A 22,381-nucleotide genomic window follows, 5' to 3' on the forward strand; every position below is an offset into this window, starting at 1 on the left:
GCACTCTTTTGCAGCAGAACTGGGTTCAACATTCTGTCTAATTGCTTTGACACTGCACACAAATGTCTGGCAAAATCTACCAGAAGAGAACCGTGTCAGGAAAGCATTGCAGGGAGAAAAAAAGCCAGCATTTACCATTGATACCTCAGCTTCTGCTCGGTATTCCCTTATTTTCACCTGCCTGCTGCTGCGTACCTGGGTGGTGTCTAATGGGAATACTATTAGCGCTGCAAAGCCTTACTGTGGCATCAGTGGCATTCAATACACACAATCTATAGGAAAACGTTTCCCTGCGCGCCCACTTCACTTACAGCCTGCCTCCAGCTTTCCCTTTTCCCTGCCCAGCAGACTCACCCTGGCCAATCAGCTGAGGCGAGTGCCACCGAAATTTGCATATGCCCAGACAGAACCCTGAAAACGGTCCACCATTTTTTCTTTCTCTACTTGAAGCAGGGGCCTTGAACGTTTGGGCTGTTTTGCTCTCCCCTGTGGTTCTTGCCCTGTTAAGTAGGGCGAAAAACCACCTCTCGGACCCTCGCCCTTGCAATGGCAGGGTCTCTGTTTGTGGCGCCACATGCCCTGCTAGGCTCAGCTTGTAACACACTCGGGTTTCTCTTCAAAACGAATAAATCTTTCGCCTTTTACTAAAGATTTCCGTGGAGAGGAACGTTTACGAGTTTCATTCAATTTTTTGAGGCCTTGCCACAGGTGAGGCTGTTTATCGTTTGTTGAAGACAAAAGTGCTAGCAGTTGGGGTACACCTGTGGGCTGTCTGCTGTTTCCTTTGCCAGAGGAAGTTGGTGTTTTGTTCTGAGGCCTGCTGTCTACTCATTTGCATAGGCCAGGTGGCTCATGGGAAAGAATTTCTGCGGAGCGTGAGGCTGCTTTTCTTGGCTGTCTTGAATCATCACGACAGCAGGCATTAGATTGTCTCTGCTCCCAACATCTCTGCTGCCAGCAGGCCAGGGGTCACCCTACTTTTCACAGGTGGCCACCAACACTCAGGCTGTGCTTTTCATAGGGCTTGCCCGTTATTGGTGCCCTTGGAGGTATACAGGAGGCTAGTTCTGGGTGCCTTGGGAGGTGTAAAGATGGCTAGTCCCGGGCTGGCTCCCTCTCAGATTCTTTTGAAAGGGGGTGTCTGGCTTGTGACTCTGGCCTAGCTAGCTAGATCCTTTTAGATTCAGGCTCAGCTAGAGGATGTGCCTGAAAGCACATGACTTGTTCTGGAGCATGGTGGTGGCCCACTGCATTTGGATGGGATGGTTATTGCAGGAAAGGGTCAATTATCATGGAGACAAAAGGCCCAGAGAGCGACTCCAACCGAAAGGGATAGTGATACAAGCAGGCCGAGCTGCTTTAAAGTGTGCTGCCTCTGAGGCCATGGGAAGGTAAACAGCACTCTTTTGCAGCAGAACTGGGTTCAACATTCTGTCTAATTGCTTTGACACTGCACACAAATGTCTGGCAAAATCTACCAGAAGAGAACCGTGTCAGGAAAGCATTGCAGGGAGAAAAAAAGCCAGCATTTACCATTGATACCTCAGCTTCTGCTCGGTATTCCCTTATTTTCACCTGCCTGCTGCTGCGTACCTGGGTGGTGTCTAATGGGAATACTATTAGCGCTGCAAAGCCTTACTGTGGCATCAGTGGCATTCAATACACACGGGCCCATATTTATACTTTTTGACGCTAAACTGCGCTAACGCAGTTTAGCGTCAAAAAGTTTTGCGCCGTCTAACGCCATTCTGAAGCGCCATGCGGGCGCCGTATTTATGGAATGGCGTTAGACGGCGCAATCAGACCGGCGCTGCCTGGTTTGCGTGGGAAAAAACCACGTAGACCAGACAGCGCCGGCGTAGGGGGAAAATGGCGCATGGGCGTCTTAAAATGGGGCAAGTCAGGTTACGTCGAAAAAATCGTCTTAACCCGACTTGCGCCATTTTTTAACGACGCCCATCCCCCATCAACATGACTCCTATCATTGTAAAGATAGGAGTCATGCCCCCTTGCCCAATGGCCATGCCCAGGGGACTTCTGTCCCCTGGGCATGGTCATTGGGCATAGTGGCATGTAGGGGGGCACAAATAAGGCCCCCCTATGCCACCAAAAAAATATATAAAAAAAAAAAAATTATACTTACCTGAACTTACCTGAATGTCCCTGGGGTGGGTCCCTCCATCCTTGGGGGTCCTCCTGGGGTGGGCAAGGGTGGCAGGGGGGGTCCCTGGGGGCATGGGAGGGCACCTGTGGGTTCATTTTGAGCCCACAGGCCCCTTAACGCCTGCTCTGAGCAGGCGTTAAAAAGTGGCGCAAATGCGCCGTTTTTAGCCACGCCAACTCCCGGGCGTCTCTTTTGCCCGGGAGTATAAATACCACGTAAAGTCCTGGGAGTCATTTTTTAGACGGGAACGCCTCCCTTGCATATCATTAACGCAAGGAAGGGGTTCACGCTAAAAAATGACGCACATTCCGGGAACTTTGGCGCTATTCGCCTCTAACGCCATAGTATAAATATGGCGTTAGTTGGCGTTAGTTTTGCGTCGAAATTGCGTCAAAAAAAACGACGCAATTTAGGCGCAAACGGAGTATAAATATGGCCCACAATCTATAGGAAAACGTTTCCCTGCGCGCCCACTTCACTTACAGCCTGCCTCCAGCTTTCCCTTTTCCCTGCCCAGCAGACTCACCCTGGCCAATCAGCTGAGGCGAGTGCCACCGAAATTTGCATATGCCCAGACAGAACCCTGAAAACGGTCCACCATTTTTTCTTTCTCTACTTGAAGCAGGGGCCTTGAACGTTTGGGCTGTTTTGCTCTCCCCTGTGGTTCTTGCCCTGTTAAGTAGGGCGAAAAACCACCTCTCGGACCCTCGCCCTCGCAATGGCAGGGTCTCTGTTTGTGGCGCCACATGCCCTGCTAGGCTCAGCTTGTAACACACTCGGGTTTCTCTTCAAAACGAATAAATCTTTCGCCTTTTACTAAAGATTTCCGTGGAGAGGAACGTTTACGAGTTTCATTCAATTTTTTGAGGCCTTGCCATAGGTGAGGCTGTTTATCGTTTGTTGAAGACAAAAGTGCTAGCAGTTGGGGTACACCTGTGGGCTGTCTGCTGTTTCCTTTGCCAGAGGAAGTTGGTGTTTTGTTCTGAGGCCTGCTGTCTACTCATTTGCATAGGCCAGGTGGCTCATGGGAAAGAATTTCTGCGGAGCGTGAGGCTGCTTTTCTTGGCTATCTTGAATCATCACGACAGCAGGCATTAGATTGTCTCTGCTCCCAACATCTCTGCTGCCAGCAGGCCAGGGGTCACCCTACTTTTCACAGGTGGCCACCAACACTCAGGCTGTGCTTTTCATAGGGCTTGCCCGTTATTGGTGCCCGTTGTTGGTGCCCTTGGAGGTATACAGGAGGCTAGTTCTGGGTGCCTTGGGAGGTGTAAAGATGGCTAGTCCCGGGCTGGCTCCCTCTCAGATTCTTTTGAAAGGGGGTGTCTGGCTTGTGACTCTGGCCTAGCTAGCTAGATCCTTTTAGATTCAGGCTCAGCTAGAGGATGTGCCTGAAAGCACATGACTTGTTCTGGAGCATGGTGGTGGCCCACTGCATTTGGATGGGATGGTTATTGCAGGAAAGGGTCAATTATCATGGAGACAAAAGGCCCAGAGAGCGACTCCAACCGAAAGGGATAGTGATACAAGCAGGCCGAGCTGCTTTAAAGTGTGCTGCCTCTGAGGCCATGGGAAGGTAAGCAGCACTCTTTTGCAGCAGAACTGGGTTCAACATTCTGTCTAATTGCTTTGACACTGCACACAAATGTCTGGCAAAATCTACCAGAAGATAACCGTGTCAGGAAAGCATTGCAGGGAGAAAAAAAGCCAGCATTTACCATTGATACCTCAGCTTCTGCTCGGTATTCCCTTATTTTCACCTGCCTGCTGCTGCGTACCTGGGTGGTGTCTAATGGGAATACTATTAGCGCTGCAAAGCCTTACTGTGGCATCAGTGGCATTCAATACACACAATCTATAGGAAAACGTTTCCCTGTGCGCCCACTTCACTTACAGCCTGCCTCTAGCTTTCCCTTTTCCCTGCCCAGCAGACTCACCCTGGCCAATCAGCTGAGGCGAGTGCCACCGAAATTTGCATATGCCCAGACAGAACCCTGAAAACGGTCCACCATTTTTTCTTTCTCTACTTGAAGCAGGGGCCTTGAACGTTTGGGCTGTTTTGCTCTCCCCTGTGGTTCTTGCCCTGTTAAGTAGGGCGAAAAAACACCTCTCGGACCCTCGCCCTCGCAATGGCAGGGTCTCTGTTTGTGGCGCCACATGCCCTGCTAGGCTCAGCTTGTAACACACTCGGGTTTCTCTTCAAAACGAATAAATCTTTCGCCTTTTACTAAAGATTTCCGTGGAGAGGAACGTTTATGAGTTTCATTCAATTTTTTGAGGCCTTGCCACAGGTGAGGCTGTTTATCGTTTGTTGAAGACAAAAGTGCTAGCAGTTGGGGTACACCTGTGGGCTGTCTGCTGTTTCCTTTGCCAGAGGAAGTTGGTGTTTTGTTCTGAGGCCTGCTGTCTACTCATTTGCATAGGCCAGGTGGCTCATGGGAAAGAATTTCTGCGGAGCGTGAGGCTGCTTTTCTTGGCTGTCTTGAATCATCACGACAGCAGGCATTAGATTGTCTCTGCTCCCAACATCTCTGCTGCCAGCAGGCCAGGGGTCACCCTACTTTTCACAGGTGGCCACCAACACTCAGGCTGTGCTTTTCATAGGGCTTGCCCGTTATTGGTGCCCGTTGTTGGTGCCCTTGGAGGTATACAGGAGGCTAGTTCTGGGTGCCTTGGGGGGTGTAAAGATGGCTAGTCCCGGGCTGGCTCCCTCTCAGATTCTTTTGAAAGGGGGTGTCTGGCTTGTGACTCTGGCCTAGCTAGCTAGATCCTTTTAGATTCAGGCTCAGCTAGAGGATGTGCCTGAAAGCACATGACTTGTTCTGGAGCATGGTGGTGGCCCACTGCATTTGGATGGGATGGTTATTGCAGGAAAGGGTCAATTATCATGGAGACAAAAGGCCCAGAGAGCGACTCCAACCGAAAGGGATAGTGATACAAGCAGGCCGAGCTGCTTTAGAGTGTGCTGCCTCTGAGGCCATGGGAAGGTAAGCAGCACTCTTTTGCAGCAGAACTGGGTTCAACATTCTGTCTAATTGCTTTGACACTGCACACAAATGTCTGGCAAAATCTACCAGAAGATAACCGTGTCAGGAAAGCATTGCAGGGAGAAAAAAAGCCAGCATTTACCATTGATACCTCAGCTTCTGCTCGGTATTCCCTTATTTTCACCTGCCTGCTGCTGCGTACCTGGGTGGTGTCTAATGGGAATACTATTAGCGCTGCAAAGCCTTACTGTGGCATCAGTGGCATTCAATACACACAATCTATAGGAAAACGTTTCCCTGCACGCCCACTTCACTTACAGCCTGCCTCCAGCTTTCCCTTTTCCCTGCCCAGCAGACTCACCCTGGCCAATCAGCTGAGGCGAGTGCCACCGAAATTTGCATATGCCCAGACAGAACCCTGAAAACGGTCCACCATTTTTTCTTTCTCTACTTGAAGCAGGGGCCTTGAACGTTTGGGCTGTTTTGCTCTCCCCTGTGGTTCTTGCCCTGTTAAGTAGGGCGAAAAACCACCTCTCGGACCCTCGCCCTTGCAATGGCAGGGTCTCTGTTTGTGGCGCCACATGCCCTGCTAGGCTCAGCTTGTAACACACTCGGGTTTCTCTTCAAAACGAATAAATCTTTCGCCTTTTACTAAAGATTTCCGTGGAGAGGAACGTTTACGAGTTTCATTCAATTTTTTGAGGCCTTGCCACAGGTGAGGCTGTTTATCGTTTGTTGAAGACAAAAGTGCTAGCAGTTGGGGTACACCTGTGGGCTGTCTGCTGTTTCCTTTGCCAGAGGAAGTTGGTGTTTTGTTCTGAGGCCTGCTGTCTACTCATTTGCATAGGCCAGGTGGCTCATGGGAAAGAATTTCTGCGGAGCGTGAGGCTGCTTTTCTTGGCTGTCTTGAATCATCACGACAGCAGGCATTAGATTGTCTCTGCTCCCAACATCTCTGCTGCCAGCAGGCCAGGGGTCACCCTACTTTTCACAGGTGGCCACCAACACTCAGGCTGTGCTTTTCATAGGGCTTGCCCGTTATTGGTGCCCGTTGTTGGTGCCCTTGGAGGTATACAGGAGGCTAGTTCTGGGTGCCTTGGGGGGTGTAAAGATGGCTAGTCCCGGGCTGGCTCCCTCTCAGATTCTTTTGAAAGGGGGTGTCTGGCTTGTGACTCTGGCCTAGCTAGCTAGATCCTTTTAGATTCAGGCTCAGCTAGAGGATGTGCCTGAAAGCACATGACTTGTTCTGGAGCATGGTGGTGGCCCACTGCATTTGGATGGGATGGTTATTGCAGGAAAGGGTCAATTATCATGGAGACAAAAGGCCCAGAGAGCGACTCCAACCGAAAGGGATAGTGATACAAGCAGGCCGAGCTGCTTTAGAGTGTGCTGCCTCTGAGGCCATGGGAAGGTAAGCAGCACTCTTTTGCAGCAGAACTGGGTTCAACATTCTGTCTAATTGCTTTGACACTGCACACAAATGTCTGGCAAAATCTACCAGAAGATAACCGTGTCAGGAAAGCATTGCAGGGAGAAAAAAAGCCAGCATTTACCATTGATACCTCAGCTTCTGCTCGGTATTCCCTTATTTTCACCTGCCTGCTGCTGCGTACCTGGGTGGTGTCTAATGGGAATACTATTAGCGCTGCAAAGCCTTACTGTGGCATCAGTGGCATTCAATACACACAATCTATAGGAAAACGTTTCCCTGCGCGCCCACTTCACTTACAGCCTGCCTCCAGCTTTCCCTTTTCCCTGCCCAGCAGACTCACCCTGGCCAATCAGCTGAGGCGAGTGCCACCGAAATTTGCATATGCCCAGACAGAACCCTGAAAACGGTCCACCATTTTTTCTTTCTCTACTTGAAGCAGGGGCCTTGAACGTTTGGGCTGTTTTGCTCTCCCCTGTGGTTCTTGCCCTGTTAAGTAGGGCGAAAAACCACCTCTCGGACCCTCGCCCTTGCAATGGCAGGGTCTCTGTTTGTGGCGCCACATGCCCTGCTAGGCTCAGCTTGTAACACACTCGGGTTTCTCTTCAAAACGAATAAATCTTTCGCCTTTTACTAAAGATTTCCGTGGAGAGGAACGTTTACGAGTTTCATTCAATTTTTTGAGGCCTTGCCACAGGTGAGGCTGTTTATCGTTTGTTGAAGACAAAAGTGCTAGCAGTTGGGGTACACCTGTGGGCTGTCTGCTGTTTCCTTTGCCAGAGGAAGTTGGTGTTTTGTTCTGAGGCCTGCTGTCTACTCATTTGCATAGGCCAGGTGGCTCATGGGAAAGAATTTCTGCGGAGCGTGAGGCTGCTTTTCTTGGCTGTCTTGAATCATCACGACAGCAGGCATTAGATTGTCTCTGCTCCCAACATCTCTGCTGCCAGCAGGCCAGGGGTCACCCTACTTTTCACAGGTGGCCACCAACACTCAGGCTGTGCTTTTCATAGGGCTTGCCCGTTATTGGTGCCCTTGGAGGTATACAGGAGGCTAGTTCTGGGTGCCTTGGGAGGTGTAAAGATGGCTAGTCCCGGGCTGGCTCCCTCTCAGATTCTTTTGAAAGGGGGTGTCTGGCTTGTGACTCTGGCCTAGCTAGCTAGATCCTTTTAGATTCAGGCTCAGCTAGAGGATGTGCCTGAAAGCACATGACTTGTTCTGGAGCATGGTGGTGGCCCACTGCATTTGGATGGGATGGTTATTGCAGGAAAGGGTCAATTATCATGGAGACAAAAGGCCCAGAGAGCGACTCCAACCGAAAGGGATAGTGATACAAGCAGGCCGAGCTGCTTTAAAGTGTGCTGCCTCTGAGGCCATGGGAAGGTAAACAGCACTCTTTTGCAGCAGAACTGGGTTCAACATTCTGTCTAATTGCTTTGACACTGCACACAAATGTCTGGCAAAATCTACCAGAAGAGAACCGTGTCAGGAAAGCATTGCAGGGAGAAAAAAAGCCAGCATTTACCATTGATACCTCAGCTTCTGCTCGGTATTCCCTTATTTTCACCTGCCTGCTGCTGCGTACCTGGGTGGTGTCTAATGGGAATACTATTAGCGCTGCAAAGCCTTACTGTGGCATCAGTGGCATTCAATACACACGGGCCCATATTTATACTTTTTGACGCTAAACTGCGCTAACGCAGTTTAGCGTCAAAAAGTTTTGCGCCGTCTAACGCCATTCTGAAGCGCCATGCGGGCGCCGTATTTATGGAATGGCGTTAGACGGCGCAATCAGACCGGCGCTGCCTGGTTTGCGTGGGAAAAAACCACGTAGACCAGACAGCGCCGGCGTAGGGGGAAAATGGCGCATGGGCGTCTTAAAATGGGGCAAGTCAGGTTACGTCGAAAAAATCGTCTTAACCCGACTTGCGCCATTTTTTAACGACGCCCATCCCCCATCAACATGACTCCTATCATTGTAAAGATAGGAGTCATGCCCCCTTGCCCAATGGCCATGCCCAGGGGACTTCTGTCCCCTGGGCATGGTCATTGGGCATAGTGGCATGTAGGGGGGCACAAATAAGGCCCCCCTATGCCACCAAAAAAATATATAAAAAAAAAAAAATTATACTTACCTGAACTTACCTGAATGTCCCTGGGGTGGGTCCCTCCATCCTTGGGGGTCCTCCTGGGGTGGGCAAGGGTGGCAGGGGGGGTCCCTGGGGGCATGGGAGGGCACCTGTGGGTTCATTTTGAGCCCACAGGCCCCTTAACGCCTGCTCTGAGCAGGCGTTAAAAAGTGGCGCAAATGCGCCGTTTTTAGCCACGCCAACTCCCGGGCGTCTCTTTTGCCCGGGAGTATAAATACCACGTAAAGTCCTGGGAGTCATTTTTTAGACGGGAACGCCTCCCTTGCATATCATTAACGCAAGGAAGGGGTTCACGCTAAAAAATGACGCACATTCCGGGAACTTTGGCGCTATTCGCCTCTAACGCCATAGTATAAATATGGCGTTAGTTGGCGTTAGTTTTGCGTCGAAATTGCGTCAAAAAAAACGACGCAATTTAGGCGCAAACGGAGTATAAATATGGCCCACAATCTATAGGAAAACGTTTCCCTGCGCGCCCACTTCACTTACAGCCTGCCTCCAGCTTTCCCTTTTCCCTGCCCAGCAGACTCACCCTGGCCAATCAGCTGAGGCGAGTGCCACCGAAATTTGCATATGCCCAGACAGAACCCTGAAAACGGTCCACCATTTTTTCTTTCTCTACTTGAAGCAGGGGCCTTGAACGTTTGGGCTGTTTTGCTCTCCCCTGTGGTTCTTGCCCTGTTAAGTAGGGCGAAAAAACACCTCTCGGACCCTCGCCCTCGCAATGGCAGGGTCTCTGTTTGTGGCGCCACATGCCCTGCTAGGCTCAGCTTGTAACACACTCGGGTTTCTCTTCAAAACGAATAAATCTTTCGCCTTTTACTAAAGATTTCCGTGGAGAGGAACGTTTACGAGTTTCATTCAATTTTTTGAGGCCTTGCCATAGGTGAGGCTGTTTATCGTTTGTTGAAGACAAAAGTGCTAGCAGTTGGGGTACACCTGTGGGCTGTCTGCTGTTTCCTTTGCCAGAGGAAGTTGGTGTTTTGTTCTGAGGCCTGCTGTCTACTCATTTGCATAGGCCAGGTGGCTCATGGGAAAGAATTTCTGCGGAGCGTGAGGCTGCTTTTCTTGGCTATCTTGAATCATCACGACAGCAGGCATTAGATTGTCTCTGCTCCCAACATCTCTGCTGCCAGCAGGCCAGGGGTCACCCTACTTTTCACAGGTGGCCACCAACACTCAGGCTGTGCTTTTCATAGGGCTTGCCCGTTATTGGTGCCCGTTGTTGGTGCCCTTGGAGGTATACAGGAGGCTAGTTCTGGGTGCCTTGGGAGGTGTAAAGATGGCTAGTCCCGGGCTGGCTCCCTCTCAGATTCTTTTGAAAGGGGGTGTCTGGCTTGTGACTCTGGCCTAGCTAGCTAGATCCTTTTAGATTCAGGCTCAGCTAGAGGATGTGCCTGAAAGCACATGACTTGTTCTGGAGCATGGTGGTGGCCCACTGCATTTGGATGGGATGGTTATTGCAGGAAAGGGTCAATTATCATGGAGACAAAAGGCCCAGAGAGCGACTCCAACCGAAAGGGATAGTGATACAAGCAGGCCGAGCTGCTTTAAAGTGTGCTGCCTCTGAGGCCATGGGAAGGTAAGCAGCACTCTTTTGCAGCAGAACTGGGTTCAACATTCTGTCTAATTGCTTTGACACTGCACACAAATGTCTGGCAAAATCTACCAGAAGATAACCGTGTCAGGAAAGCATTGCAGGGAGAAAAAAAGCCAGCATTTACCATTGATACCTCAGCTTCTGCTCGGTATTCCCTTATTTTCACCTGCCTGCTGCTGCGTACCTGGGTGGTGTCTAATGGGAATACTATTAGCGCTGCAAAGCCTTACTGTGGCATCAGTGGCATTCAATACACACAATCTATAGGAAAACGTTTCCCTGTGCGCCCACTTCACTTACAGCCTGCCTCTAGCTTTCCCTTTTCCCTGCCCAGCAGACTCACCCTGGCCAATCAGCTGAGGCGAGTGCCACCGAAATTTGCATATGCCCAGACAGAACCCTGAAAACGGTCCACCATTTTTTCTTTCTCTACTTGAAGCAGGGGCCTTGAACGTTTGGGCTGTTTTGCTCTCCCCTGTGGTTCTTGCCCTGTTAAGTAGGGCGAAAAAACACCTCTCGGACCCTCGCCCTCGCAATGGCAGGGTCTCTGTTTGTGGCGCCACATGCCCTGCTAGGCTCAGCTTGTAACACACTCGGGTTTCTCTTCAAAACGAATAAATCTTTCGCCTTTTACTAAAGATTTCCGTGGAGAGGAACGTTTACGAGTTTCATTCAATTTTTTGAGGCCTTGCCACAGGTGAGGCTGTTTATCGTTTGTTGAAGACAAAAGTGCTAGCAGTTGGGGTACACCTGTGGGCTGTCTGCTGTTTCCTTTGCCAGAGGAAGTTGGTGTTTTGTTCTGAGGCCTGCTGTCTACTCATTTGCATAGGCCAGGTGGCTCATGGGAAAGAATTTCTGCGGAGCGTGAGGCTGCTTTTCTTGGCTGTCTTGAATCATCACGACAGCAGGCATTAGATTGTCTCTGCTCCCAACATCTCTGCTGCCAGCAGGCCAGGGGTCACCCTACTTTTCACAGGTGGCCACCAACACTCAGGCTGTGCTTTTCATAGGGCTTGCCCGTTATTGGTGCCCTTGGAGGTATACAGGAGGCTAGTTCTGGGTGCCTTGGGAGGTGTAAAGATGGCTATTCCCGGGCTGGCTCCCTCTCAGATTCTTTTGAAAGGGGGTGTCTGGCTTGTGACTCTGGCCTAGCTAGCTAGATCCTTTTAGATTCAGGCTCAGCTAGAGGATGTGCCTGAAAGCACATGACTTGTTCTGGAGCATGGTGGTGGCCCACTGCATTTGGATGGGATGGTTATTGCAGGAAAGGGTCAATTATCATGGAGACAAAAGGCCCAGAGAGCGACTCCAACCGAAAGGGATAGTGATACAAGCAGGCCGAGCTGCTTTAAAGTGTGCTGCCTCTGAGGCCATGGGAAGGTAAACAGCACTCTTTTGCAGCAGAACTGGGTTCAACATTCTGTCTAATTGCTTTGACACTGCACACAAATGTCTGGCAAAATCTACCAGAAGAGAACCGTGTCAGGAAAGCATTGCAGGGAGAAAAAAAGCCAGCATTTACCATTGATACCTCAGCTTCTGCTCGGTATTCCCTTATTTTCACCTGCCTGCTGCTGCGTACCTGGGTGGTGTCTAATGGGAATACTATTAGCGCTGCAAAGCCTTACTGTGGCATCAGTGGCATTCAATACACACAATCTATAGGAAAACGTTTCCCTGCGCGCCCACTTCACTTACAGCCTGCCTCCAGCTTTCCCTTTTCCCTGCCCAGCAGACTCACCCTGGCCAATCAGCTGAGGCGAGTGCCACCGAAATTTGCATATGCCCAGACAGAACCCTGAAAACGGTCCACCATTTTTTCTTTCTCTACTTGAAGCAGGGGCCTTGAACGTTTGGGCTGTTTTGCTCTCCCCTGTGGTTCTTGCCCTGTTAAGTAGGGCGAAAAACCACCTCTCGGACCCTCGCCCTTGCAATGGCAGGGTCTCTGTTTGTGGCGCCACATGCCCTGCTAGGCTCAGCTTGTAACACACTCGGGTTTCTCTTCAAAACGAATAAATCTTTCGCCTTTTACTAAAGATTTCCGTGGAGAGGAACGTTTACGAGTTTCATTCAATTTTTTGAGGCCTTGCCACAGGTGAGGCTGTTTATCGTTTGTTGAAGACAAAAGTGCTAGCAGTTGGGGTACACCTGTGGGCTGTCTGCTGTTTCCTTTGCCAGAGGAAGTTGGTGTTTTGTTCTGAGGCCTGCTGTCTACTCATTTGCATAGGCCAGGTGGCTCATGGGAAAGAATTTCTGCGGAGCGTGAGGCTGCTTTTCTTGGCTGTCTTGAATCATCACGACAGCAGGCATTAGATTGTCTCTGCTCCCAACATCTCTGCTGCCAGCAGGCCAGGGGTCACCCTACTTTTCACAGGTGGCCACCAACACTCAGGCTGTGCTTTTCATAGGGCTTGCCCGTTATTGGTGCCCTTGGAGGTATACAGGAGGCTAGTTCTGGGTGCCTTGGGAGGTGTAAAGATGGCTAGTCCCGGGCTGGCTCCCTCTCAGATTCTTTTGAAAGGGGGTGTCTGGCTTGTGACTCTGGCCTAGCTAGCTAGATCCTTTTAGATTCAGGCTCAGCTAGAGGATGTGCCTGAAAGCACATGACTTGTTCTGGAGCATGGTGGTGGCCCACTGCATTTGGATGGGATGGTTATTGCAGGAAAGGGTCAATTATCATGGAGACAAAAGGCCCAGAGAGCGACTCCAACCGAAAGGGATAGTGATACAAGCAGGCCGAGCTGCTTTAAAGTGTGCTGCCTCTGAGGCCATGGGAAGGTAAACAGCACTCTTTTGCAGCAGAACTGGGTTCAACATTCTGTCTAATTGCTTTGACACTGCACACAAATGTCTGGCAAAATCTACCAGAAGAGAACCGTGTCAGGAAAGCATTGCAGGGAGAAAAAAAGCCAGCATTTACCATTGATACCTCAGCTTCTGCTCGGTATTCCCTTATTTTCACCTGCCTGCTGCTGCGTACCTGGGTGGTGTCTAATGGGAATACTATTAGCGCTGCAAAGCCTTACTGTGGCATCAGTGGCATTCAATACACACGGGCCCATATTTATACTTTTTGACGCTAAACTGCGCTAACGCAGTTTAGCGTCAAAAAGTTTTGCGCCGTCTAACGCCATTCTGAAGCGCCATGCGGGCGCCGTATTTATGGAATGGCGTTAGACGGCGCAATCAGACCGGCGCTGCCTGGTTTGCGTGGGAAAAAACCACGTAGACCAGACAGCGCCGGCGTAGGGGGAAAATGGCGCATGGGCGTCTTAAAATGGGGCAAGTCAGGTTACGTCGAAAAAATCGTCTTAACCCGACTTGCGCCATTTTTTAACGACGCCCATCCCCCATCAACATGACTCCTATCATTGTAAAGATAGGAGTCATGCCCCCTTGCCCAATGGCCATGCCCAGGGGACTTCTGTCCCCTGGGCATGGTCATTGGGCATAGTGGCATGTAGGGGGGCACAAATAAGGCCCCCCTATGCCACCAAAAAAATATATAAAAAAAAAAAAAATATACTTACCTGAACTTACCTGAATGTCCCTGGGGTGGGTCCCTCCATCCTTGGGGGTCCTCCTGGGGTGGGCAAGGGTGGCAGGGGGGGTCCCTGGGGGCATGGGAGGGCACCTGTGGGTTCATTTTGAGCCCACAGGCCCCTTAACGCCTGCTCTGAGCAGGCGTTAAAAAGTGGCGCAAATGCGCCGTTTTTAGCCACGCCAACTCCCGGGCGTCTCTTTTGCCCGGGAGTATAAATACCACGTAAAGTCCTGGGAGTCATTTTTTAGACGGGAACGCCTCCCTTGCATATCATTAACGCAAGGAAGGGGTTCACGCTAAAAAATGACGCACATTCCGGGAACTTTGGCGCTATTCGCCTCTAACGCCATAGTATAAATATGGCGTTAGTTGGCGTTAGTTTTGCGTCGAAATTGCGTCAAAAAAAACGACGCAATTTAGGCGCAAACGGAGTATAAATATGGCCCACAATCTATAGGAAAACGTTTCCCTGCGCGCCCACTTCACTTACAGCCTGCCTCCAGCTTTCCCTTTTCCCTGCCCAGCAGACTCACCCTGGCCAATCAGCTGAGGCGAGTGCCACCGAAATTTGCATATGCCCAGACAGAACCCTGAAAACGGTCCACCATTTTTTCTTTCTCTACTTGAAGCAGGGGCCTTGAACGTTTGGGCTGTTTTGCTCTCCCCTGTGGTTCTTGCCCTGTTAAGTAGGGCGAAAAACCACCTCTCGGACCCTCGCCCTCGCAATGGCAGGGTCTCTGTTTGTGGCGCCACATGCCCTGCTAGGCTCAGCTTGTAACACACTCGGGTTTCTCTTCAAAACGAATAAATCTTTCGCCTTTTACTAAAGATTTCCGTGGAGAGGAACGTTTACGAGTTTCATTCAATTTTTTGAGGCCTTGCCATAGGTGAGGCTGTTTATCGTTTGTTGAAGACAAAAGTGCTAGCAGTTGGGGTACACCTGTGGGCTGTCTGCTGTTTCCTTTGCCAGAGGAAGTTGGTGTTTTGTTCTGAGGCCTGCTGTCTACTCATTTGCATAGGCCAGGTGGCTCATGGGAAAGAATTTCTGCGGAGCGTGAGGCTGCTTTTCTTGGCTATCTTGAATCATCACGACAGCAGGCATTAGATTGTCTCTGCTCCCAACATCTCTGCTGCCAGCAGGCCAGGGGTCACCCTACTTTTCACAGGTGGCCACCAACACTCAGGCTGTGCTTTTCATAGGGCTTGCCCGTTATTGGTGCCCGTTGTTGGTGCCCTTGGAGGTATACAGGAGGCTAGTTCTGGGTGCCTTGGGAGGTGTAAAGATGGCTAGTCCCGGGCTGGCTCCCTCTCAGATTCTTTTGAAAGGGGGTGTCTGGCTTGTGACTCTGGCCTAGCTAGCTAGATCCTTTTAGATTCAGGCTCAGCTAGAGGATGTGCCTGAAAGCACATGACTTGTTCTGGAGCATGGTGGTGGCCCACTGCATTTGGATGGGATGGTTATTGCAGGAAAGGGTCAATTATCATGGAGACAAAAGGCCCAGAGAGCGACTCCAACCGAAAGGGATAGTGATACAAGCAGGCCGAGCTGCTTTAAAGTGTGCTGCCTCTGAGGCCATGGGAAGGTAAGCAGCACTCTTTTGCAGCAGAACTGGGTTCAACATTCTGTCTAATTGCTTTGACACTGCACACAAATGTCTGGCAAAATCTACCAGAAGATAACCGTGTCAGGAAAGCATTGCAGGGAGAAAAAAAGCCAGCATTTACCATTGATACCTCAGCTTCTGCTCGGTATTCCCTTATTTTCACCTGCCTGCTGCTGCGTACCTGGGTGGTGTCTAATGGGAATACTATTAGCGCTGCAAAGCCTTACTGTGGCATCAGTGGCATTCAATACACACAATCTATAGGAAAACGTTTCCCTGTGCGCCCACTTCACTTACAGCCTGCCTCTAGCTTTCCCTTTTCCCTGCCCAGCAGACTCACCCTGGCCAATCAGCTGAGGCGAGTGCCACCGAAATTTGCATATGCCCAGACAGAACCCTGAAAACGGTCCACCATTTTTTCTTTCTCTACTTGAAGCAGGGGCCTTGAACGTTTGGGCTGTTTTGCTCTCCCCTGTGGTTCTTGCCCTGTTAAGTAGGGCGAAAAAACACCTCTCGGACCCTCGCCCTCGCAATGGCAGGGTCTCTGTTTGTGGCGCCACATGCCCTGCTAGGCTCAGCTTGTAACACACTCGGGTTTCTCTTCAAAACGAATAAATCTTTCGCCTTTTACTAAAGATTTCCGTGGAGAGGAACGTTTACGAGTTTCATTCAATTTTTGAGGCCTTGCCACAGGTGAGGCTGTTTATCGTTTGTTGAAGACAAAAGTGCTAGCAGTTGGGGTACACCTGTGGGCTGTCTGCTGTTTCCTTTGCCAGAGGAAGTTGGTGTTTTGTTCTGAGGCCTGCTGTCTACTCATTTGCATAGGCCAGGTGGCTCATGGGAAAGAATTTCTGCGGAGCGTGAGGCTGCTTTTCTTGGCTGTCTTGAATCATCACGACAGCAGGCATTAGATTGTCTCTGCTCCCAACATCTCTGCTGCCAGCAGGCCAGGGGTCACCCTACTTTTCACAGGTGGCCACCAACACTCAGGCTGTGCTTTTCATAGGGCTTGCCCGTTATTGGTGCCCTTGGAGGTATACAGGAGGCTAGTTCTGGGTGCCTTGGGAGGTGTAAAGATGGCTATTCCCGGGCTGGCTCCCTCTCAGATTCTTTTGAAAGGGGGTGTCTGGCTTGTGACTCTGGCCTAGCTAGCTAGATCCTTTTAGATTCAGGCTCAGCTAGAGGATGTGCCTGAAAGCACATGACTTGTTCTGGAGCATGGTGGTGGCCCACTGCATTTGGATGGGATGGTTATTGCAGGAAAGGGTCAATTATCATGGAGACAAAAGGCCCAGAGAGCGACTCCAACCGAAAGGGATAGTGATACAAGCAGGCCGAGCTGCTTTAAAGTGTGCTGCCTCTGAGGCCATGGGAAGGTAAACAGCACTCTTTTGCAGCAGAACTGGGTTCAACATTCTGTCTAATTGCTTTGACACTGCACACAAATGTCTGGCAAAATCTACCAGAAGAGAACCGTGTCAGGAAAGCATTGCAGGGAGAAAAAAAGCCAGCATTTACCATTGATACCTCAGCTTCTGCTCGGTATTCCCTTATTTTCACCTGCCTGCTGCTGCGTACCTGGGTGGTGTCTAATGGGAATACTATTAGCGCTGCAAAGCCTTACTGTGGCATCAGTGGCATTCAATACACACAATCTATAGGAAAACGTTTCCCTGCGCGCCCACTTCACTTACAGCCTGCCTCCAGCTTTCCCTTTTCCCTGCCCAGCAGACTCACCCTGGCCAATCAGCTGAGGCGAGTGCCACCGAAATTTGCATATGCCCAGACAGAACCCTGAAAACGGTCCACCATTTTTTCTTTCTCTACTTGAAGCAGGGGCCTTGAACGTTTGGGCTGTTTTGCTCTCCCCTGTGGTTCTTGCCCTGTTAAGTAGGGCGAAAAACCACCTCTCGGACCCTCGCCCTTGCAATGGCAGGGTCTCTGTTTGTGGCGCCACATGCCCTGCTAGGCTCAGCTTGTAACACACTCGGGTTTCTCTTCAAAACGAATAAATCTTTCGCCTTTTACTAAAGATTTCCGTGGAGAGGAACGTTTACGAGTTTCATTCAATTTTTTGAGGCCTTGCCACAGGTGAGGCTGTTTATCGTTTGTTGAAGACAAAAGTGCTAGCAGTTGGGGTACACCTGTGGGCTGTCTGCTGTTTCCTTTGCCAGAGGAAGTTGGTGTTTTGTTCTGAGGCCTGCTGTCTACTCATTTGCATAGGCCAGGTGGCTCATGGGAAAGAATTTCTGCGGAGCGTGAGGCTGCTTTTCTTGGCTGTCTTGAATCATCACGACAGCAGGCATTAGATTGTCTCTGCTCCCAACATCTCTGCTGCCAGCAGGCCAGGGGTCACCCTACTTTTCACAGGTGGCCACCAACACTCAGGCTGTGCTTTTCATAGGGCTTGCCCGTTATTGGTGCCCTTGGAGGTATACAGGAGGCTAGTTCTGGGTGCCTTGGGAGGTGTAAAGATGGCTAGTCCCGGGCTGGCTCCCTCTCAGATTCTTTTGAAAGGGGGTGTCTGGCTTGTGACTCTGGCCTAGCTAGCTAGATCCTTTTAGATTCAGGCTCAGCTAGAGGATGTGCCTGAAAGCACATGACTTGTTCTGGAGCATGGTGGTGGCCCACTGCATTTGGATGGGATGGTTATTGCAGGAAAGGGTCAATTATCATGGAGACAAAAGGCCCAGAGAGCGACTCCAACCGAAAGGGATAGTGATACAAGCAGGCCGAGCTGCTTTAAAGTGTGCTGCCTCTGAGGCCATGGGAAGGTAAACAGCACTCTTTTGCAGCAGAACTGGGTTCAACATTCTGTCTAATTGCTTTGACACTGCACACAAATGTCTGGCAAAATCTACCAGAAGAGAACCGTGTCAGGAAAGCATTGCAGGGAGAAAAAAAGCCAGCATTTACCATTGATACCTCAGCTTCTGCTCGGTATTCCCTTATTTTCACCTGCCTGCTGCTGCGTACCTGGGTGGTGTCTAATGGGAATACTATTAGCGCTGCAAAGCCTTACTGTGGCATCAGTGGCATTCAATACACACGGGCCCATATTTATACTTTTTGACGCTAAACTGCGCTAACGCAGTTTAGCGTCAAAAAGTTTTGCGCCGTCTAACGCCATTCTGAAGCGCCATGCGGGCGCCGTATTTATGGAATGGCGTTAGACGGCGCAATCAGACCGGCGCTGCCTGGTTTGCGTGGGAAAAAACCACGTAGACCAGACAGCGCCGGCGTAGGGGGAAAATGGCGCATGGGCGTCTTAAAATGGGGCAAGTCAGGTTACGTCGAAAAAATCGTCTTAACCCGACTTGCGCCATTTTTTAACGACGCCCATCCCCCATCAACATGACTCCTATCATTGTAAAGATAGGAGTCATGCCCCCTTGCCCAATGGCCATGCCCAGGGGACTTCTGTCCCCTGGGCATGGTCATTGGGCATAGTGGCATGTAGGGGGGCACAAATAAGGCCCCCCTATGCCACCAAAAAAATATATAAAAAAAAAAAAATTATACTTACCTGAACTTACCTGAATGTCCCTGGGGTGGGTCCCTCCATCCTTGGGGGTCCTCCTGGGGTGGGCAAGGGTGGCAGGGGGGGTCCCTGGGGCATGGGAGGGCACCTGTGGGTTCATTTTGAGCCCACAGGCCCCTTAACGCCTGCTCTGAGCAGGCGTTAAAAAGTGGCGCAAATGCGCCGTTTTTAGCCACGCCAACTCCCGGGCGTCTCTTTTGCCCGGGAGTATAAATACCACGTAAAGTCCTGGGAGTCATTTTTTAGACGGGAACGCCTCCCTTGCATATCATTAACGCAAGGAAGGGGTTCACGCTAAAAAATGACGCACATTCCGGGAACTTTGGCGCTATTCGCCTCTAACGCCATAGTATAAATATGGCGTTAGTTGGCGTTAGTTTTGCGTCGAAATTGCGTCAAAAAAAACGACGCAATTTAGGCGCAAACGGAGTATAAATATGGCCCACAATCTATAGGAAAACGTTTCCCTGCGCGCCCACTTCACTTACAGCCTGCCTCCAGCTTTCCCTTTTCCCTGCCCAGCAGACTCACCCTGGCCAATCAGCTGAGGCGAGTGCCACCGAAATTTGCATATGCCCAGACAGAACCCTGAAAACGGTCCACCATTTTTTCTTTCTCTACTTGAAGCAGGGGCCTTGAACGTTTGGGCTGTTTTGCTCTCCCCTGTGGTTCTTGCCCTGTTAAGTAGGGCGAAAAACCACCTCTCGGACCCTCGCCCTCGCAATGGCAGGGTCTCTGTTTGTGGCGCCACATGCCCTGCTAGGCTCAGCTTGTAACACACTCGGGTTTCTCTTCAAACGAATAAATCTTTCGCCTTTTACTAAAGATTTCCGTGGAGAGGAACGTTTACGAGTTTCATTCAATTTTTTGAGGCCTTGCCATAGGTGAGGCTGTTTATCGTTTGTTGAAGACAAAAGTGCTAGCAGTTGGGGTACACCTGTGGGCTGTCTGCTGTTTCCTTTGCCAGAGGAAGTTGGTGTTTTGTTCTGAGGCCTGCTGTCTACTCATTTGCATAGGCCAGGTGGCTCATGGGAAAGAATTTCTGCGGAGCGTGAGGCTGCTTTTCTTGGCTATCTTGAATCATCACGACAGCAGGCATTAGATTGTCTCTGCTCCCAACATCTCTGCTGCCAGCAGGCCAGGGGTCACCCTACTTTTCACAGGTGGCCACCAACACTCAGGCTGTGCTTTTCATAGGGCTTGCCCGTTATTGGTGCCCGTTGTTGGTGCCCTTGGAGGTATACAGGAGGCTAGTTCTGGGTGCCTTGGGAGGTGTAAAGATGGCTAGTCCCGGGCTGGCTCCCTCTCAGATTCTTTTGAAAGGGGGTGTCTGGCTTGTGACTCTGGCCTAGCTAGCTAGATCCTTTTAGATTCAGGCTCAGCTAGAGGATGTGCCTGAAAGCACATGACTTGTTCTGGAGCATGGTGGTGGCCCACTGCATTTGGATGGGATGGTTATTGCAGGAAAGGGTCAATTATCATGGAGACAAAAGGCCCAGAGAGCGACTCCAACCGAAAGGGATAGTGATACAAGCAGGCCGAGCTGCTTTAGAGTGTGCTGCCTCTGAGGCCATGGGAAGGTAAGCAGCACTCTTTTGCAGCAGAACTGGGTTCAACATTCTGTCTAATTGCTTTGACACTGCACACAAATGTCTGGCAAAATCTACCAGAAGATAACCGTGTCAGGAAAGCATTGCAGGGAGAAAAAAAGCCAGCATTTACCATTGATACCTCAGCTTCTGCTCGGTATTCCCTTATTTTCACCTGCCTGCTGCTGCGTACCTGGGTGGTGTCTAATGGGAATACTATTAGCGCTGCAAAGCCTTACTGTGGCATCAGTGGCATTCAATACACACAATCTATAGGAAAACGTTTCCCTGCGCGCCCACTTCACTTACAGCCTGCCTCCAGCTTTCCCTTTTCCCTGCCCAGCAGACTCACCCTGGCCAATCAGCTGAGGCGAGTGCCACCGAAATTTGCATATGCCCAGACAGAACCCTGAAAACGGTCCACCATTTTTTCTTTCTCTACTTGAAGCAGGGGCCTTGAACGTTTGGGCTGTTTTGCTCTCCCCTGTGGTTCTTGCCCTGTTAAGTAGGGCGAAAAACCACCTCTCGGACCCTCGCCCTTGCAATGGCAGGGTCTCTGTTTGTGGCGCCACATGCCCTGCTAGGCTCAGCTTGTAACACACTCGGGTTTCTCTTCAAAACGAATAAATCTTTCGCCTTTTACTAAAGATTTCCGTGGAGAGGAACGTTTACGAGTTTCATTCAATTTTTTGAGGCCTTGCCACAGGTGAGGCTGTTTATCGTTTGTTGAAGACAAAAGTGCTAGCAGTTGGGGTACACCTGTGGGCTGTCTGCTGTTTCCTTTGCCAGAGGAAGTTGGTGTTTTGTTCTGAGGCCTGCTGTCTACTCATTTGCATAGGCCAGGTGGCTCATGGGAAAGAATTTCTGCGGAGCGTGAGGCTGCTTTTCTTGGCTGTCTTGAATCATCACGACAGCAGGCATTAGATTGTCTCTGCTCCCAACATCTCTGCTGCCAGCAGGCCAGGGGTCACCCTACTTTTCACAGGTGGCCACCAACACTCAGGCTGTGCTTTTCATAGGGCTTGCCCGTTATTGGTGCCCGTTGTTGGTGCCCTTGGAGGTATACAGGAGGCTAGTTCTGGGTGCCTTGGGGGGTGTAAAGATGGCTAGTCCCGGGCTGGCTCCCTCTCAGATTCTTTTGAAAGGGGGTGTCTGGCTTGTGACTCTGGCCTAGCTAGCTAGATCCTTTTAGATTCAGGCTCAGCTAGAGGATGTGCCTGAAAGCACATGACTTGTTCTGGAGCATGGTGGTGGCCCACTGCATTTGGATGGGATGGTTATTGCAGGAAAGGGTCAATTATCATGGAGACAAAAGGCCCAGAGAGCGACTCCAACCGAAAGGGATAGTGATACAAGCAGGCCGAGCTGCTTTAGAGTGTGCTGCCTCTGAGGCCATGGGAAGGTAAGCAGCACTCTTTTGCAGCAGAACTGGGTTCAACATTCTGTCTAATTGCTTTGACACTGCACACAAATGTCTGGCAAAATCTACCAGAAGATAACCGTGTCAGGAAAGCATTGCAGGGAGAAAAAAAGCCAGCATTTACCATTGATACCTCAGCTTCTGCTCGGTATTCCCTTATTTTCACCTGCCTGCTGCTGCGTACCTGGGTGGTGTCTAATGGGAATACTATTAGCGCTGCAAAGCCTTACTGTGGCATCAGTGGCATTCAATACACACAATCTATAGGAAAACGTTTCCCTGCGCGCCCACTTCACTTACAGCCTGCCTCCAGCTTTCCCTTTTCCCTGCCCAGCAGACTCACCCTGGCCAATCAG

General features: G+C 50.5%; 13 non-coding genes across 13 annotated transcripts; all 13 read left to right on the forward strand.

Moving 5' to 3' along the window:
• The first annotated feature begins 600 nt into the window (after positions 1-600).
• On the forward strand, positions 601-716 carry LOC138275672 (U5 spliceosomal RNA). The gene has a single exon (XR_011200445.1). It is a non-coding gene; the product is annotated as a U5 spliceosomal RNA (small nuclear RNA).
• Positions 717-2,936: 2,220 nt separating this feature from the next.
• LOC138275708 (U5 spliceosomal RNA) lies at positions 2,937-3,052 on the forward strand. The gene has a single exon (XR_011200481.1). It is a non-coding gene; the product is annotated as a U5 spliceosomal RNA (small nuclear RNA).
• Positions 3,053-4,347: 1,295 nt separating this feature from the next.
• Positions 4,348-4,463, forward strand: LOC138275639 (U5 spliceosomal RNA). Its single transcript, XR_011200412.1, has one exon. It is a non-coding gene; the product is annotated as a U5 spliceosomal RNA (small nuclear RNA).
• A 1,295-nt stretch (positions 4,464-5,758) lies between these two features.
• Positions 5,759-5,874, forward strand: LOC138275673 (U5 spliceosomal RNA). Its single transcript, XR_011200446.1, has one exon. It is a non-coding gene; the product is annotated as a U5 spliceosomal RNA (small nuclear RNA).
• A 1,295-nt stretch (positions 5,875-7,169) lies between these two features.
• LOC138275674 (U5 spliceosomal RNA) lies at positions 7,170-7,285 on the forward strand. Its single transcript, XR_011200447.1, has one exon. It is a non-coding gene; the product is annotated as a U5 spliceosomal RNA (small nuclear RNA).
• Positions 7,286-9,505: 2,220 nt separating this feature from the next.
• On the forward strand, positions 9,506-9,621 carry LOC138275710 (U5 spliceosomal RNA). The gene has a single exon (XR_011200482.1). It is a non-coding gene; the product is annotated as a U5 spliceosomal RNA (small nuclear RNA).
• Positions 9,622-10,916: 1,295 nt separating this feature from the next.
• LOC138275675 (U5 spliceosomal RNA) lies at positions 10,917-11,032 on the forward strand. The gene has a single exon (XR_011200448.1). It is a non-coding gene; the product is annotated as a U5 spliceosomal RNA (small nuclear RNA).
• A 1,282-nt stretch (positions 11,033-12,314) lies between these two features.
• Positions 12,315-12,430, forward strand: LOC138275676 (U5 spliceosomal RNA). The gene has a single exon (XR_011200449.1). It is a non-coding gene; the product is annotated as a U5 spliceosomal RNA (small nuclear RNA).
• A 2,220-nt stretch (positions 12,431-14,650) lies between these two features.
• On the forward strand, positions 14,651-14,766 carry LOC138275711 (U5 spliceosomal RNA). Its single transcript, XR_011200483.1, has one exon. It is a non-coding gene; the product is annotated as a U5 spliceosomal RNA (small nuclear RNA).
• A 1,295-nt stretch (positions 14,767-16,061) lies between these two features.
• Positions 16,062-16,175, forward strand: LOC138275684 (U5 spliceosomal RNA). The gene has a single exon (XR_011200457.1). It is a non-coding gene; the product is annotated as a U5 spliceosomal RNA (small nuclear RNA).
• Positions 16,176-17,458: 1,283 nt separating this feature from the next.
• LOC138275677 (U5 spliceosomal RNA) lies at positions 17,459-17,574 on the forward strand. Its single transcript, XR_011200450.1, has one exon. It is a non-coding gene; the product is annotated as a U5 spliceosomal RNA (small nuclear RNA).
• Positions 17,575-19,793: 2,219 nt separating this feature from the next.
• Positions 19,794-19,908, forward strand: LOC138275683 (U5 spliceosomal RNA). Its single transcript, XR_011200456.1, has one exon. It is a non-coding gene; the product is annotated as a U5 spliceosomal RNA (small nuclear RNA).
• Positions 19,909-21,203: 1,295 nt separating this feature from the next.
• LOC138275679 (U5 spliceosomal RNA) lies at positions 21,204-21,319 on the forward strand. The gene has a single exon (XR_011200452.1). It is a non-coding gene; the product is annotated as a U5 spliceosomal RNA (small nuclear RNA).
• Positions 21,320-22,381: the final 1,062 nt, after the last annotated feature.

This window comes from Pleurodeles waltl, unplaced genomic scaffold (genome assembly GCF_031143425.1).
Source record: "Pleurodeles waltl isolate 20211129_DDA unplaced genomic scaffold, aPleWal1.hap1.20221129 scaffold_302, whole genome shotgun sequence".
Classification (NCBI taxonomy): domain Eukaryota; kingdom Metazoa; phylum Chordata; class Amphibia; order Caudata; family Salamandridae; genus Pleurodeles; species Pleurodeles waltl.